We start from the raw sequence: 17,381 nt of genomic DNA on the forward strand, positions 1-17,381 counted from the left end.
TACTGAACAAGACAGGTCCCAGGACCACGCCGTGTGGGATGCCACGTGTAACTGGTGTATAGTCAGACATGGCACCTGCAATTCTGACCATGTGGGTGCTATCCCTGATCCAGGTATCAATCCATCATGTGAGATATGTGTCCATATCGACGCTGGTGAGCCTATGCATAATGGCCCAGTGGGTTATTGTGTTGAAGGGTTTTGCAGGGTTCAGGTAGGCTGTGTGGACAGCCGTCCCTATGTCGATGGACCTGTTAGCCATTTAAAGAATACAAACAGGTTCAAGAGGCAAGATCTGCCCACAACAACACTGAAATGTGTAGGACACAGTGTCTGTAGGTTCCCGATGTCTATGTGTATGAGTCCCATGACAATACACTCCATAGCTTTGCAGAACAGGCTACTTAGGCTTATAGGGCAATATTGTCTGTGTTCCATTGTGGCACCAACTGTGTGGAGTGGGACCACTCTCGCTGTATGCCATTCCTTGGGTACATATCCTGTGGTAACTCCAATATTGAACAGTGATGTAATGTGAGGGTTGCGTCTGTCATGATGCTCGTGTAAGATGCAGGCTGGGATACCATCTGGTCATATTGATACTGTGATGTACGCTTTGGGGAGGGCAGCACTCACCTGTTACTGTGTGATGTCAGGGAGGTTATACTCTGTTGGGATGGATAGTTGCTCCTTAGGGGGGATGGGTGGGAGACATCTGCACTGAACCTGTTTGCCAGGATGTTGGCAATGCCAGTGGGTTCAGGGTAGGTTTAGTCAGTATGCAGGAACTCACAGCATATCAGTGAGTGTCCACCCAGGTTCGTGACATAACTGAAGAAGGCCATGTGATAGTCCTACGTGTCTGTTGGAATTGTCTAGTAGAAGCGGCCCTTAGAAAAGTTCATGAGTGATCATAGCTGTCTGCTAGTACAGATCACAGATGCCTTCCCATTCTGGGATTATGCTCTATCATGTAGTAGCTTCCTCCTGACGTTGTACAGCTTATTAATGCCTGGGGTCTACCACACAGGTCCCCTGCCATTGGAGTAGGGAGTCCTGTTGTTATTTGAGATAGCACAATCCATTCAGTCCGCTAGGTGTCCATAGAATGTGTATGTAAAGGATGCAGCAGTGTGAGCCGTATTTGCCACTGTCTCAGGGTCTCTTAAGGATACCACCTTGCTTCGGTGACATGAGACATTAGCTCATGAGAAGTTCACCAAGATTACCCAGGATGGGTGTGTGGAGGGTATATGTATGTCCAGTGAGGTGCATGTGTGTTCTGACCTTACCAATGAGGGGTATATCGCTGGTGTGGAACATAGAGTCCCCATGTTGGTGATGATCACCATCCTACAAATGCAGCCAGAGAAGGGAAGCCAGCCAATAAAGCAAATAGCGCGCCGTGTTAATGCATGTCTCTCTCTAGTATCATAACATAGTTAGGTAGGGGTTTGAATCCTGCAAACAGTGAGTGTATATGTGTGCAGTTTTTCGAGAGGTCCCCCCTTTTTTTCAGAAGAAAAAAACTCAAAAAGAGGTACATTCCTGAAAGACTGATGATGTCACCACACTACAAATACACAAAAACAAGCCAGAAGAAAGCCAGTAAATCTCTAGTATCATAACATAGTTAGGTAGGGGTTTGAATCCTACAAATGCTGACTGTGTGTGTGTCACTGTTGGTCAATGCGGTGTGGGTTTTGCTTTTACTATGGTGTGACATAGTATGATTACAACAGTAAGTGCATTGCACACACCAGGTATCTGCGTGGCAAATATATATGTGTATATGTCTCCTCAATCAGTACATAAGTGTGAAGCCTGCATACTACATGAATACATTTGTTTCCATTGACAGGGTGTGCCGCTGCTTCTCAGATCGTAGGTCACATATGTATGTATGTGACAAGGCTGTCCACTGTCGTGTTCTGTGGCACACACACCCATGACAGTTACTGAAGAGTAGTGTGAGTGAGGGTATATGCCTGGGGTATATGTCAGACATGGTCATACACAACAAAGTCTGCCAAGAATGGACAATCTTTATAGGTGTACGACTGCCTTGTGGATATGCATTCAGGCCTCTAATGTCTTATGTGATACACCTTGGGACTCCACAATACCTATGGATATGTGGATACCAAGGGACACATGACATAACATAGGTCTGTATGTACACAATGGTACCCAACATACATGTTGAGGGGTACCACCTGTGTGGTACTGACGGGGTAGTATGTATAGTACATGAGGATGACTATGCCATAGTCAGCTTACTGCTATACAGCATGTATCAGACAACAGGTATCTGTCTGTATGATACCCTTGTGTAGTATATGCATCCCATCCAGGGAATGCATTGTAGGTCAATCCATGCATTTCCAGATTTGGATGGACACATCCCTAGTGTGTCTGCATGTACCTAAGGAGGCTATATGACAAACAGGTGTGGTCACAGTAATGGGTGGCAGTCATTACCACTGGTTAATGTTATAGTGTAGCACCGGAAGGATCCAATTGATACTGGGTTCCCTACTACTGTGTGTCATTTCTCAGGACATCATCCAATGATTTCTTATAGTCATGCTGTTGAGGTTGTGTATACTACCAGACCGCAAATTATTGACAGATATTAACGGTATCACCCACAGCATAGTATCAACCCATGTCATACACACGTCTACCCATGTTAGTACATAACTGTAGTAGAATGCATACTGGCCATTGAAAGATGCTATGAGATGTTAACAATGTGTACGACAGGGTATGTCACACATCCCATGTGTCCACTATGCATGTACATCCAGACAGTGCGCACCCACCATGTTCACAGATGTACACTTGCTAATCTGTACTGCACACATCACACACATACTGTCCACTCACTAACACATGCTGGCAACACATTACACTTCAGCCAAGTGGCACATGGGTGGATAATACATACTCAGACCTAACAGTGGTGTAAACAATGCTACATTGACAATCAGAGCTTTGATGCATAATGTCTGCTCAGATATACCTACAAGGATGTAGTTAGACTTCCTTGTTGGCAACTTGCTATTATTGCTACACTGCTATAGTGTCACCCTGTGCATCAGCACCATGTTAGCCTGTCCCTCCGTCAATAATGCAGATGACAGGAGGTGGCACAGGTATCATCATATGCACAGGGAGTTTTGTTGTTTGCCAGAGCCTGGCATTGACCCATCCAATCAACATGTCTGTGTGTGTGTGTGTGTGTGTGTGTGTGTGTGTGTGTGTGTGTGTGTGTGTGTGTGTGTGTGTGTGTGTGTGTGTGTGTGTGTGTGAGGGACAACAGTACAGCATGAGCCAATGTTGATGTAATGTGTGTGTGTATGTGTGAGCCCTAGTTGTTTGCTTAATGTGTGTGTGTCTGCATGCACACAGCTACCCCATGTGGCTGCAATATATGGTAGTTTGTGGGACAGCCACAAACTGTACCTGCTAGGCTGTACAGATCACTGTCTCCGGCAACGGACACAGTACTTGTGCCTGGCAGGGGTGCTACGGACAGTATCGTGTACCAACCCTGACTGGGTACTGTCATCAGAGGCAGAGGTATGATGACTGGACCTATGTTCCTGCTGGGACTGGCCAGAGCCATGTGCACGTGGTCTACTGGGACGGTCAATGGACAGGCCAGCCCCAGCATTGCTGGGGCTGGTACTGCCACTACGGGAGTGGCTGTGAACTGTGGGCCATCTGTGACCACTGCCAGCTGTTGCTGTTGCTGGCATGCATCCGCGTCGACGTCACAACCGTCCCGCATGGTCCTGACTCAAGGAAGACATGTTGTGGAGGGCATCTATTGCCTCCCCCAGCGTCTATCAATGACCTCGGTGTAAGTCCGGATGACACTGGCAAGGTCACGGATGCTGTCATTGATAGCGGTGTAATGTGCCCTCTGCTCCCTAAGTCCCTGCCTGGTGTACGTTCCATACGTACCTGAGCCTGCATTTCAGCCCGGAACATACTGGACATCATACGACCTGTGAGGGCACGTCTGCCAGGGGCAATATGACAAGTAGTGCTCCCCCGAGAACCCCTGGACCTCCACCTATGTGGTACCATTCCAGGTCTACGGCTATGGCTGCTGTGAGGGGATGCAAGTGCCATGGGTACCACACTCTCCTGGTCAATGCCAACTGTATGCTGTCCCTCGCCTATGGCCATTGGTGGTGAGGGATGTATTGACAGTATGAGTGTGAGCATAGATGGGATTGAATGCTGTGTACTGTCGATTGGCAGACCAATGACAGACCCTGTCAAATCTCCCTGTGCCAAAATACATGTGTCATCATCACCACGATTTTTGGCAGTGGCTTCAGGTCACCTGCTGGTTTCGCCAACCCCTAACTCAGCACCTGTGAGAGGAAGACAGGAAACACTTTACGGTCTGCACATGTACACATGGACACATGCACACATGCACACAGGAACACATGCACACATGCACACAGGAACACATGCACACTCCTCACTACAGCAGATACACACACACAACAGCAATCCAAAACATACTCAATAGTGGTTGAAGGTGGGTCACAGTATCACAAGGCAAACAGTCACGTCACATTTGTCAGCATGCAGAATATGTGTAGATCACGTCCATGCAGTGTGAGTGTAGACAGCCATAGTTAATGACAGTGTACATGGCTGTGGTGCATGTGTGTACATGTTCAGTGATTTCCTACACCCTGGAACACAATGTGTACAAGGACACGACATTTGTGTGAAGTATTATAAGCTCTGCAATGTCCTGTGCACCATCACTCACAGGTATACATACCATGGCTGAATGTGTTATATGTGTGTCACATGGATTTCCATGTCTGAATGCAGTGTCTGTGTCTGTAGCAGATAATTGTGGACACAGGTGTAGCACATGCATGCTATGTACACACACGGGATGAGTGGTGCATGTATACATGATGGAATACCAATCCTGGACATGTCCATTGTACAGTGGTTATGGTGAGTGTGGGTCATATTCCAGATACGCCAGTGCCAGCCATGACATTGCATGGTACATGACTGCAACAGTCAACATCACACATACCCAATGTGTGTCATGTGACCTATATACCCAATATCATTCCAGGACAAATATGTGTCACTTTGTACAGAATGCGACTGCTATGCATATTGTGTATAGTTGCATATGTTTGCACACACACAACATGCTATGCATAATGTGTATAGGTGCATATGCACAACATGGAGGTGCAAAGCAATGACAGCTATGTGTAGTACTGTGGTCACTATAACTGTATGGGGTGTAGTACCATTAGCCATCATCATCATGCATCATGTGGTCACTCAAGGCCACTAAAGTGTGCTAGACTACCGCCTAGCATGCTGTACCTGAGCCGCAGTGCCATGGCTAAGTTCACAATTACACAGCCACGTTGCACAAGGGTGTGTGAGGTGCCCAATAGGGAGCATTGCCTAACATGACTGTGTTATGTGTTGAAGAGTGTTGCACAGCCCCATGCTAGGTCCCTACCCCTCAGGTATATTATGTGTGGTGTGTGGATGACATGTGGGATACTGAAGTGGGACCTGGCAGCGGGTGTCCGGTTACACTATGTGTAGCATGTTGAGGTGTACTGCATATGACAAACGTGCTATGTTGTGTACATGTGTGTCAACTATGCCTATCCAATGTACAGTACAGTATTGCCACATTTGTGTTTGGTGCTCTGTGCATTGCATGTGATTGAGGCAGCTACTGACTTTAGTGAGATGTTTAACATCTCACAGCAAACATGCACAGCATGCCTTATGCGTAGGTGTGTTATGTGTACATGGCCTACACCTCACCTATGACATGCACATTTCAATACCAATATTAAAGTGCTAACACACTCACCAGCATGTATTGTCTGCCTGCTGTCACACCAGAGGGACCTACAAGAATATGACACAGTTTGTCAGTGGCCACAACTGTGGCATTGCTACTGTGAGTGTGCTAAACTACAGTAGAACAACAGGCATAGGTGTATGAATACTATTCAAAATATCAGTATTGCACACAATAGGCAGCATAACTGCTAAACACAGTACACATCTCACATATGCATAATCTAACAATACAGGTAACAGTAGTCTACAGCTAGGGCATGTTACCTGCATGCTCCATGTCACCATGCTGGGTGGCTCTGGCCTCCATGATGACACATGTGTGATATTGTTGCTGCTGTAGGCCAGGAGCCACCACACTTAGGAGCAGTTCCTCCACTCTGGTGAGGGGGGATGTATGGCCACCCCACCACCTGTGGCAAGCTGTTGTCTATGGATATCAGACGCACACCGCCGGACATGTCTAATTAAATCACTGCATTGATGTTATACCTGCTCATATGTCCGGTTATGCATGCCTATGTCATTTACCCGACGAAAAAGATCTTGCCACAGTGCAGTACGCTCATGCTGGTGCTGGCTGGCCTTACTGAACCAGGCTGTGGTGGATTTCCTGTTCCTCTGCGGCTGTGTAGGAGGGACTCCTTTGATGAGCCATAAGCCTGGAAGACAAGTAAACGATATGTGTGAGCAAGTCATGTGGCACACTAACATTATACAGTAGAGATATCAGTTAACTGCCATATATAGCATCTGTTCACCTGTCAGAAGATACACACATACTGCTGTAACAGAGTATACATGTTGCTAGGTACACACACAAACCCTGCAACACACATGTGATTGCGGACATGGTACAGGCATCATTACACACACATCAGACATGCATACAACACAGAAATGTATGCTGACACAGATGAGCAATTCCTGTGTACCTTACAGTACTGTGTGCCCCTACTTACAGATACCTATGCCTGAGGTATGTAATCTGTGCAGACTACAGGAAACACAAAAGACAGTGTTACCAGGGAATGCGAACATACACCATACTGTGCTTTTTAGGCCTACAGCTTCAGGTAGTACAACAGTTCAAATGTCAGCTGGATTCACCAGCAGTACCACTTACTGAGCATACATGTATTGCTTCAGCCGACCATGGGACACCACAGTCGTACACAAGAAACTACGTCACAACATATGCCATCCTACTATGTCTGCATCCCAGTAACTGACACATCTTTCTTTGGCCTCACACCTAGGACACAAACAACCATGACAGAAACAACCTCACACTAAGCTATCACACCCTTACAGACCTTGCACACATTCACTGTCACACTCATTCCACCTCACATAGCAGGTATTGCACTGAGTACATGTGTGTATGCATTGTGTCATAGGTAGGTAATACGCTATTGGCCCTAGGGCCTACAGCAGCCTAGCCATATGCTACCCTGGCCTTTGACACACATGTAATTTGATTTCACTTGCTCCTGTCAACCGGATACACAGCGGTGATTCTCAGGGCATGTTACCTATCCCCTAGACAATCATCAGGGGTATGTATGACATCTGCTACTGAGGAGCCTTGTTTGTTAATGTTGGGTGATTTACTTCAGAGTATGGCATATTTGACAGTAGGAGCCTATCCTCCAGCATGTGCTATTTAGTGAGGTGGCGGGGATTAGGGACCTAGGCCGTGTAGCACGGTGGGATTGTGAGGTGTTGACATGATGGTTGTCTGACTGCTATGGGTGTGACATACCTCTGTATGTTCAGCAGAGGTAACCTCTGGGTGGCCGGTATGCAATGCACTGTAGCTGTGGTTATGTCAGTCAGTCTGCACAGGGTATGTGTTTGAGGGCAGTATTACTCTTTGTGAGGTATGTCTGTGGCCTTTCCACTTGCTGTAGTTGTCATGTGAGGTACATACCACATGGGGCATTGTGATGAGTACAGGGGAACACTGACCTATATTTCCATACATGACACAATGTTTGTGATGACACGTACCACGTAGATAGATTACAAGACTAGTGTGGCACTGTGAATATCAAAGGGGAGGCTACTGTCCACCTGTGTCCCATGTTCCCTTCTGACACCTTCAGTGTTAGGTTGGCAACCACCTATCTGGTAGTTAGTGGGTAAAGTGTTTTGGAATGGGGTATGGCACTGCAGTATCAACAGTGGTGTTTAGTCCATGCCTTGGTCACCAGGCACCTGTTGCAATACGTCTGACCCCGTGTCTCCCTCTCTCACTATATATATATATATATATATATATATATATATATATATATATATATATACATATATAGCCATATATATCTGTATATATCTATATATCTCTATATATATCTATATATGTATATATCTATATATCTATATCTATCTATATATGTATATATATATATATATATATATATATATATCTATATATATATATGTATATATATATATATATATATATATATATATATATATATATATATATGTAAATATATATATCCATATATGTATATATGTAGATATATATATATATATATATATATATATATATATATATATATATATATACATACTTGTAAACATCCATTGCGGCACATATACTGCCCACCTTTCATGGTGGGAATATCAATTATGAAACAGTTGTGAGACATACAATTATATAATAATATTGCACAGTGTTGTGCAGAATGCATTTCGCTGTCCTCAGGCCGTATAGCTGTAGCAGACCTCACTGGCTGTAACTCAGTCCCACAGCATTTAACTACCACATGGCATATACCTGCACTGCTTGCTTTTTTCAATGCCACACACTACAACCTACATAGATATGTGCACATAGCAACCTTCAACTACATATATATGTCCAGCCTTCACTAACAGATGCAGTATGTCCCTTGCCCTATGCACATCTGCATATGCATATAGATACGGACTGCTACCACATATGGAGGCTTCACAGTATGTAGAGTACCCTTCAGACACATCATTCGGATGCCAACAAATACATCTCTGTTACTTATCTTACCTTTGTATTTCTCACCTCTGTCTGTTGCACCTGTTGACGTGTTTTTTTTTTTTGGTTTGGTGTCTCCAACTGCCTCTGTTTGTTTGTCTGTCTGTCTGTCTCTGTCTGTCTGTCTCTCTCACTCTCTCTCTCTCCAGTTGCTGCAATGATATGATTGCATGTGTGGACAGCAAGTACAGACTGCTTTTGTAGGTATCTGCACATGTGCATGTGATGGCCTCTGCACCAATTGGTGCCCACCATTTAGTAATTGCATGCAGCCTGCTGTGTGGTAATTGCAGTTCTCACTGTGATTTCAGGACACTGATATAAAATGATAGGTTAGGTAGGCATAGGCCTTTCAGTTTTGCAAGGTGAGGACCATGCTTGTTTGCTGTGGACACTGTTGTGTCAGTCAGAAGGTTGGTATATGTCTCATATCTGAAGCTGGGTTGTAGCCAGTGAAATGCATGTTGTACTGAAACCTGACTGTTGCTTCTTCCAGTACACTCTTTTCAGTGTGTAAGTTTACTCACACCTCCTAATTCTAACACTGGATACATGGGAGTATGTACTTTCTTTTGGAATTAGGGAATTAACTGGCATACTACAGTAGTTATTGCAATGTATTCCTATGGCTTTCCTATTTTCCCTTTACATTCACTCCTTGTAATGCATGTTATATTTCTTTATTGCAATGTATTCCTATGGCTTTCCTATTTTCCCTTTACATTCACTCCTTGTAATGCATGTTATATTTCTTTCAGCACCAAGTTATTGTACATCTGCTGTGGCTTAGTGGTACATCATGCAGACTGGTGAGTCCAAGGATTGGGGTTTGAGACTGACAAGGGTATTTTATTTTGCTGCTGAGCAGTATAAGGGCCTTGTCATACAGAGTGACTAAGGCACTTTTAAGCAGTTGTAAGCGGGTTTGCATGGGTTGGTGCGACGCTTAGCGATGCTAAGCTAAGCTTAGCTTAGCTTATTTTATGTTAGCAATACTAAACTAAGCTTGGCATAGCTTATCATATCTTAGCAATGCTAAGCTAAGCACACACATGCGCACACTGGTGCAAACCCGCTTACTACTGTTTACAAGTGCTCACTCCCGCTAACCCCCGCGCTCATTTCTTTAACAGAAAAGTAAATGGGGAGATAGGAATGTGGTGATAAAGGGTGCACAAAGAGGGGAAGACAGTAGGGAAACCAGCTTGGGATGTACACGATGGGTGTGGAGTAGGTCCATAGCTGCCCCTTTCTTTACCAGCAACAGCTGTGCATATGCAATACATTAGGTGGGATATTTGAAACCTTCCACCCCTGAGAGAGGGGTGAGGACAACTAAGTATGTTGTACTACCAGTTATGAATATCAGGCACATGCACTGTTTGTGAACTGCTTTACTGTCATTAGTATGTTACTCACTTCTGAACAGTTTGTGGTTTGTTTGTGTTGACATTAGCACAGTCTGCTCAGGACAGCTGGACATATTTCTGTACTGTGTATGCCTACCTACACCCTTGGTTGTGCCTGACTACACGGGTATATAGTACCTTTGGGTAGGGGTGCAGAACTGCAGAGTGCATTATTTATTATCGTGTGATGTTTATCTTACTGAACATGCAGAGTTGCTGCATACCTGTAAGTCTATGAAGGCTTGTAGTCTGTCTGAGTAGCTCCCACCTGTGGACATATCCAGATGGCAGACATAGGTCAGCTTAGTATTCTTTGACTGTGCAGCACAGCAGTGTTTTCAGCACCTGAACAATGGCATTGTCACAGGTGGTTTCTAGCAGTACATGGCTACATCCTTTGATATTTCTGTGTTGTACTTCTACATAAGGGCATGCTTGTGGGATTCATTCTACAGCTATTTGCAGAGTGTGTAACAGCAGACAAGCTGATATGCCTGTGTGTTTCTGACTCTTCCAGGCCTCAGATACACTCACGTATATATTTGAACAGCCTCAGGGAAAGGTACATATAACTGGGATACACCTGTCATATAGTTCAGACATTTTGCAGTTCAGACTTTGGGGGATTCAGAGCATATCTATTACTACACCTTTTCTGATGTGCAAGCGGTGTCTACTCTCACTTATTGACATTTGTCATTAAGTGAGATTCAACACCTTTCTGCCTATTGTTAGTACATTTCACAGGGAGTCAGAGGGGCACAGCTAACATTTGTTTACAAATCAGGGTCATCACTGTAGAGCAGTCACTATTGGGAGGTCTGGCCTGTGACCTATCCAAATATGCCAGTGTTTATCCTGTTCTGATACTGTGTGGGGTTTGTAAGCTGCTACTGTAACCTTATTCCCTACTAGCATGGCTGATTCTCTTTTCACAGTCATGTCATGGTCATGCAATTCAACAACACCTGCTGGTTAAGGCACACAGAACAAGATTTGTGTTATGCTATTCCTATTTTCCCTTTACATTCACTCATGGTAATGCATGATATATTGCTTTCAGCACGCAGCTATTGTATATCTGCTGTGGTGTAGTGGTACTTCATGCAGACTGATGAGTCCAAGGTCCCGGGTTCGAGACTGACAAGGGTATTTTATTTTGCTGCTGAGCAGTACAAGGGCCTTGTCATACAGAGTGACTAAGGCACTTTTAAGCAGTTGTAAGTGGGTTTGCGCTGGTTTGCGTGACGCTTAGCAATCCTTAGCTAAGCGCACACAAGCTCACACCTGCACACCCCCGCTAACTACTGCTTAAAAGTGCTTACTCCCGCTAACCCCCACGCTAATTTCTTTGAAAGAAAAAGAAAATGGGGAGATAGGAAAGTGGTGAAAAAGGGGGCACAAAGAGGGAAAGTCAGTAGGGAAACCAGCTCGGGATGTGCAGGATGGGTGTAGGGAAGGTCCATAGCTGCCCATTTCTTTACCAGCAACAGCTGTGCATATGTTTGAAATTTGGTGTGAAATTTGAAACTTTCCACCCCTAAGAGAGGGGTGAGGACAACAAAATATGTTGTACTGCCAATTAGAATTATCAGTTTACATGTCCAGCGGACATGTGTGCGAATTGGGCAGCTATGTATGGGGCGTAATTTTTTTGTGGGAACAGATTGCCCTTTTTTTTATTTTTTTTTTCAGGTGAGAGTGGAATGTGAGGTAGAGGATGTAGGTATATTTGGGGAGGTAGGTTGGGGAAGTAAACAGACAAGACAAACAAGACGCATACAGGGGCGGAGTTTGACACATGGTGTGGGTGAACACAATTGACGGGAAAGGTTGTTTGGCAATCGCAAGCCCATGAGCCCACAGATGGTAACAGTAGAACTGAGATCCCCACCCATGGGCAGTCACCACTTTACCTTCACAGCCCCGAGGGTGGCTGTGCTGGGGGCTGAGTAAGACGGGCAGGCTCACCCGAAAGATGTGCCACTCTCGCCTCAAGCTGGCATAGGGGATCAGCGACTGAACGCTGGATCTCTCTACGCACCACAGCCTGGACCCTTCGAAGGGTGACAGGTGGCCCTTCTCCGCCCAAGCTTTCCGGGGGGGGGACGAGCCCCATCCCCTGCAGCGCTTCCACCCGAAGGTGGCACAGGACCAATGGAGGAGGGGAGCCTGGGCTGGGCACCGGAGCTGCTGGTGCCAGGTGCACTCGCCAACTGAGGAGGGAGAGGTGGGTCCACTGGGACCGGCCTTCCTATAATTTCTTGGATTAGGTGTGTTTAATTACAACAAAAACAACAGCATTCCAGATTAGTTGTAACAGCATGCAGTAATATTCCCATTAACCCAACACACCAAGGTTCCAACAATTGAACAGCCAGCATAACACATGCATATATTGAACGACAGTGGATATTCCAACAGCATGCAGGGATGTTTGGTAGCAACAGGCCACCATGAATGTGGTGTTTGAACAGGGCACATGCATCAACATCAATGCAAATATTTATAAAACAATAGGGCACATGTCCCAACAAATATTTAAGGTTACACATACCCAATGAGGTGTGGAATTGCATGGTTTATACACAGACGGTAGGGTGTAGAAAAAATCTCGGTTAACATCTTATAATGACCTTTTAGTCTACACTACATTCCCAGTGACTGCAAGTGTATATCCCCTACCTGTATTATTACACTTGCCACCATACATTAGGTTGTGTCATGGGTTTGGCTAGTTCAATATATGCCTGACCTATATCTGACATACTAACTGTCAAGGATGCAGATGTTACTGCTACATATTTCTTGTTTGCATTTATATTTCTTTATCTACATATCTGGGATGTTTTCACATGACATTTTCACTTTGATTTGTACAGAACCCTGCATTTCTTGACACACACTCACATTTCTGGTGAATAATTACATGCTAAACGTGTGCCAGGTTTACTTATTCATGCAAGCCAGTAACTGACTATTGTGGACTGTATATATGTTTCACAGCTACTAGCACTTCCATCATCCACTTTATATGGGACTGCATAACTCTGGGTTGCCAGCACATTTTCAAACAGTACTGTTTGTATAATGCAAAGGTACAACAACATTTCAGACTCTATGTCACAGACACACTCTGGGTTTTAGACCTTTATTAATGACATTGCACATTTTTCCACAGGCTCACTCCTTTATTTGTTTTAACGGTGTTTATGGCAGACATGTTCAAGATATATTATACCTTTATTAATAGGTTAGAACAATCTTTTTTCAGGCTCACTCACTTATGTTATATGACAGTGCCTGCAGGGATATTATTCCAGACATATGTTATCTTTCTTAATGGGTTACTACACTCTTTTTCTGCCTCTCTGAAGTTTTTATCTGACAGTACATGCAGAGGACTTATTCAGGCAATTCTATGGCTGTTTTATTGGACTACAACACTTTCTTTCATGCTCCCCTCCCATATTTTATATAACAATACATGCAGAATAATCACTAACCTGCCTGGTGGTGTAGCCTTAGCAGCCTATCAGCATAGGCTTGCTGATTCGCAGCACGGTCACCTGCAGCTGTAAAGTAAATGAAGGGATATTGAGACATACCTATCCGTTATACATACTCCATTATCAATTCTTACATACTGCATTCCATGGCTACATACTCAGTTGTGGGGCATTCTGCATCTCACGGGCCTCCTGTATCCACTGGTTCAGGCGGTCCTGCTTTCGTCTCTTCAGGTCTGCATGGTGGTGACGGACCTGCTCACCAGTCCGAGGAATGCCTGTGGCACTGGTAAGGTCACGAGCTAACTGGTTCCAAGCCTCTGCCTTGTACTCCATCCCTTGGATCTGGCCCTGCAGGAGTCTTGTCTCATGACAGTGGACAAGGAGCCAAACCATGTTTTTGGATTCCTTGATGCCCCAACGTTGCGCTCGGAAGCGTGAACCCTCTCCTGCACCTGCCATTCTGACTGCAAATGTGAGCTGCAATCAGTTATGGCGAGTATTCCCGCCTCTGGGGCTTAAATATGCCGCATTTGCCGCACTTTTTTTTGATTGGCTGTTTTGTAAAATTCTCAGCTGACTGCAGACCTGCTTAGTAATGGTTAAACTACCATTCGTAAGTTTATGAATGTTAATAGTGGCTGCTTCTCCTATGTTGTCATGGCTTAGTGGTTCTGTACTTTGATTATGATGCAAAGGGTCCTGTGTTCGAACCTTGTCATTCTTTTATTTTAATACTGTCTAGACAGGCTAGGGGGTGTGGCTGCGTTTAAGCAACTTAGCTCTACGTTGCTCCCCGGTGCCCTACAGTACCCTGGTTGGCGCAGAGCGCCCGTCCGCGCAAACACATTGCGCTGGGTAAAGCTCTTTAAACTTTGGGCAACTCTATTGCGCTGCGTAAAGTGCTATTACACTATGGGCAACTCTGTTTAGTTGGGTGAAGCTCTATTACACTATGGGCAACTCTGTTTAGCTGGGTAAAGCGCTATTAAACTATGGGCACCTGTATTTAGCTGTGTAAAATGTTGCTTAACAGCAGGCTATTATATATCTGGGTCCTTTAAAAATATATATTTTGTTCACGGATACATTGACCATGTCACTGCTTTTAATAAAATTTTAATCATATATGTCTGGTATTATTTCAAATACTGATTTAAAACATAAATAAGAAGGGGAGTGGTGGGACTCGAACCGTGAATGCCTTCGCTTTGTGCATACGGTCTACCATTATGCTATTGCTATTTGGATTAATTTGCATAAGTAGTTCTTATATGCTCTTCAATGTCACAATTGCTAACTGTGGTTAAGCAATGGGCACACCCATGCAAACAAGTGCAAATACGGGCAGCTATATCATGGATTTAAAAAAAATAAAATTAATATTTTACGTTTTATAACTGTGATGGGGGTTTACAGTGTCAGGGAGTGTGGTGTTGGGTGCAAGTACATTTGAGCGAACTCGCTCTTGTCTGTTGACATTATGCTTTTTAAAACCTTGCAGGGGCGTGGACCTTTAGACTGCTCGGCAGTCGGACACGCCCCCTGCTTGCCTACTCAGTCCGTGTAAGAGTTACGGATGAGTCCGCGTGCCCTCATGAATATTCATGGCACGCTGACATCGTACCATTCAACTGCAGCCTCCGAGTAAGACATATTAAGTCTTATACGGAAGTTTCGTGAATCCAGGGGATAGTCTTTTACAGGAACATGTCTTGTTTATCTGCTGATGAAGGTTTAGTTTCTTTAACTGAGTATTTGAAATACTGTTAGTTCTGCAAAGGAATGGGAGATCAATAGGGTTGGATATTTCATGGCATGAAAGGCTACACATAGATTTCTACAGAGGAGTCTGTAAGAGACTGAGTACAGAAAAAGGGCTGCCAGTCTCTCCTGATAACTATGATTTTTGAGGCCACTGATTCATTTTAATTATGAATTTCTGAGGTCTCTCAAGTAGTGTGATATGTTTAGAAAAATACATTCCAAAATGTGCAATATATTCAATAATGGGTCTGATAAGATATGAGTAAAGAGAATTAAGACTTCTTTGGATCTAGTGGAGATGTCTTTCAAAATTAGACAGGCCAGTTAAAAGGCTTTCTAAGCTACTGTCAAGGCATAATGCTCAAATGGTAAGGAATTATCAGAGTACCTAGCTCCTATACAGCAAGTGAAACCATTTTGTTTACCAAATATATATATATATATATATATATATATATATATATATATATATATATATATATATATATATATTTTACATTTTGGAGAAGTATTTATGAGGACCATGTTTGTTGACCATAACAGAAATACTAAATGGATAAAAGAAGTCAAACAGCAAGAAGCTGTTATATATAGGATATGATGTGAAGAAGTGACAGCCAGAGAAATGGAAAATAATTTAAGAAAAGCTCCTAATGGTAAACCCTGGGCAAAGATGCAGTACCTAACTTCTGGCAAAAGGTATTAACATCTTTACACAAAAGATTTAGCCTTGAACAATAATTACTGTTATGCACATCCCATGGATAATAACAGGAAAAAAAATGATATTTATCTTTAAGAATGAACCTGCAAGCCATCCTAAGAACTATAGACCAATAACTTGCCCTCTGACAATATACAATTGATATACTAGAAATGAAGCAGGCAGAGTTTATAGTAATTTAGAAACAAAAATCAATTATGGATATAGAACTAAAAAGCAACTAAAGAAAATCACGTGGAACAAAGGATCGTGTGTTGCTAAACAAAGCCATAGGGTCTTTAAATTGAGAAGAAAATAAGTGTGGTATAGAGAGATTGCAAAAAAGAATTTAACAGTATCCCACATTCACAGATAGTGGGATGTTTATGGCATCAACACTGTTGTTTTGTCTTGGCTCTAACCCATTAAGTGTTTACTTAGCAGGCTAGACTATGATTACAGTTTAACTCCCAAAACTGAACCCTGTTTAAAGACCTCTCATCTACTTTCTGAGGGTGGCTTAAAATTGTATAGTTCATCAGATGATGAGTTGAAAGCACAACTACAAATGGATAAAACCTTTTGAAATGATGAAAGAATGACATTTGCTCTTGATAAATGTGCAAAAGCAAAGTTTCAAAAGGGAAAGCTGCAATACCAAGAAAATATCATCCTGAGACAGGAATGTGATAAGAAGAAACTTGAGCAGTAGGGGAATGTATAAATATATAGGAATAAATGAAGGGTCCTGAAAACAAATCAACTTGCCAAACTTGAACTAGGAATTGCTGTACTCAGTGTAGGTTCACTGACAGAATGCAGTTTGGAACTGGATGGCATTAGGGTAAGGAAGGGGCTGGACATCCTATGTATCCAGGACATAAGATGGAAGGGCAGTGCAGCAAAACCAATTGGCTTGGGGTCCAGAGTCTATAGCAAAAGAGGAAGACAAACTAGAAATGGTGTTGGAATTATGGTGAGGGAGAAGCTTTAGAATACAGTGAGGGATGTCATCAGAATTAGTGACAGACTCATGGCAATCAGACTCTAGTAAAAGAATAGGGCACTATTCTTAATCCCAG

The sequence above is a fragment of the Protopterus annectens genome, chromosome 1.part1 (assembly GCF_019279795.1).
Source record: "Protopterus annectens isolate FY-2018-M chromosome 1.part1, PAN1.0, whole genome shotgun sequence".
NCBI classification, from domain to species: domain Eukaryota; kingdom Metazoa; phylum Chordata; order Ceratodontiformes; family Protopteridae; genus Protopterus; species Protopterus annectens.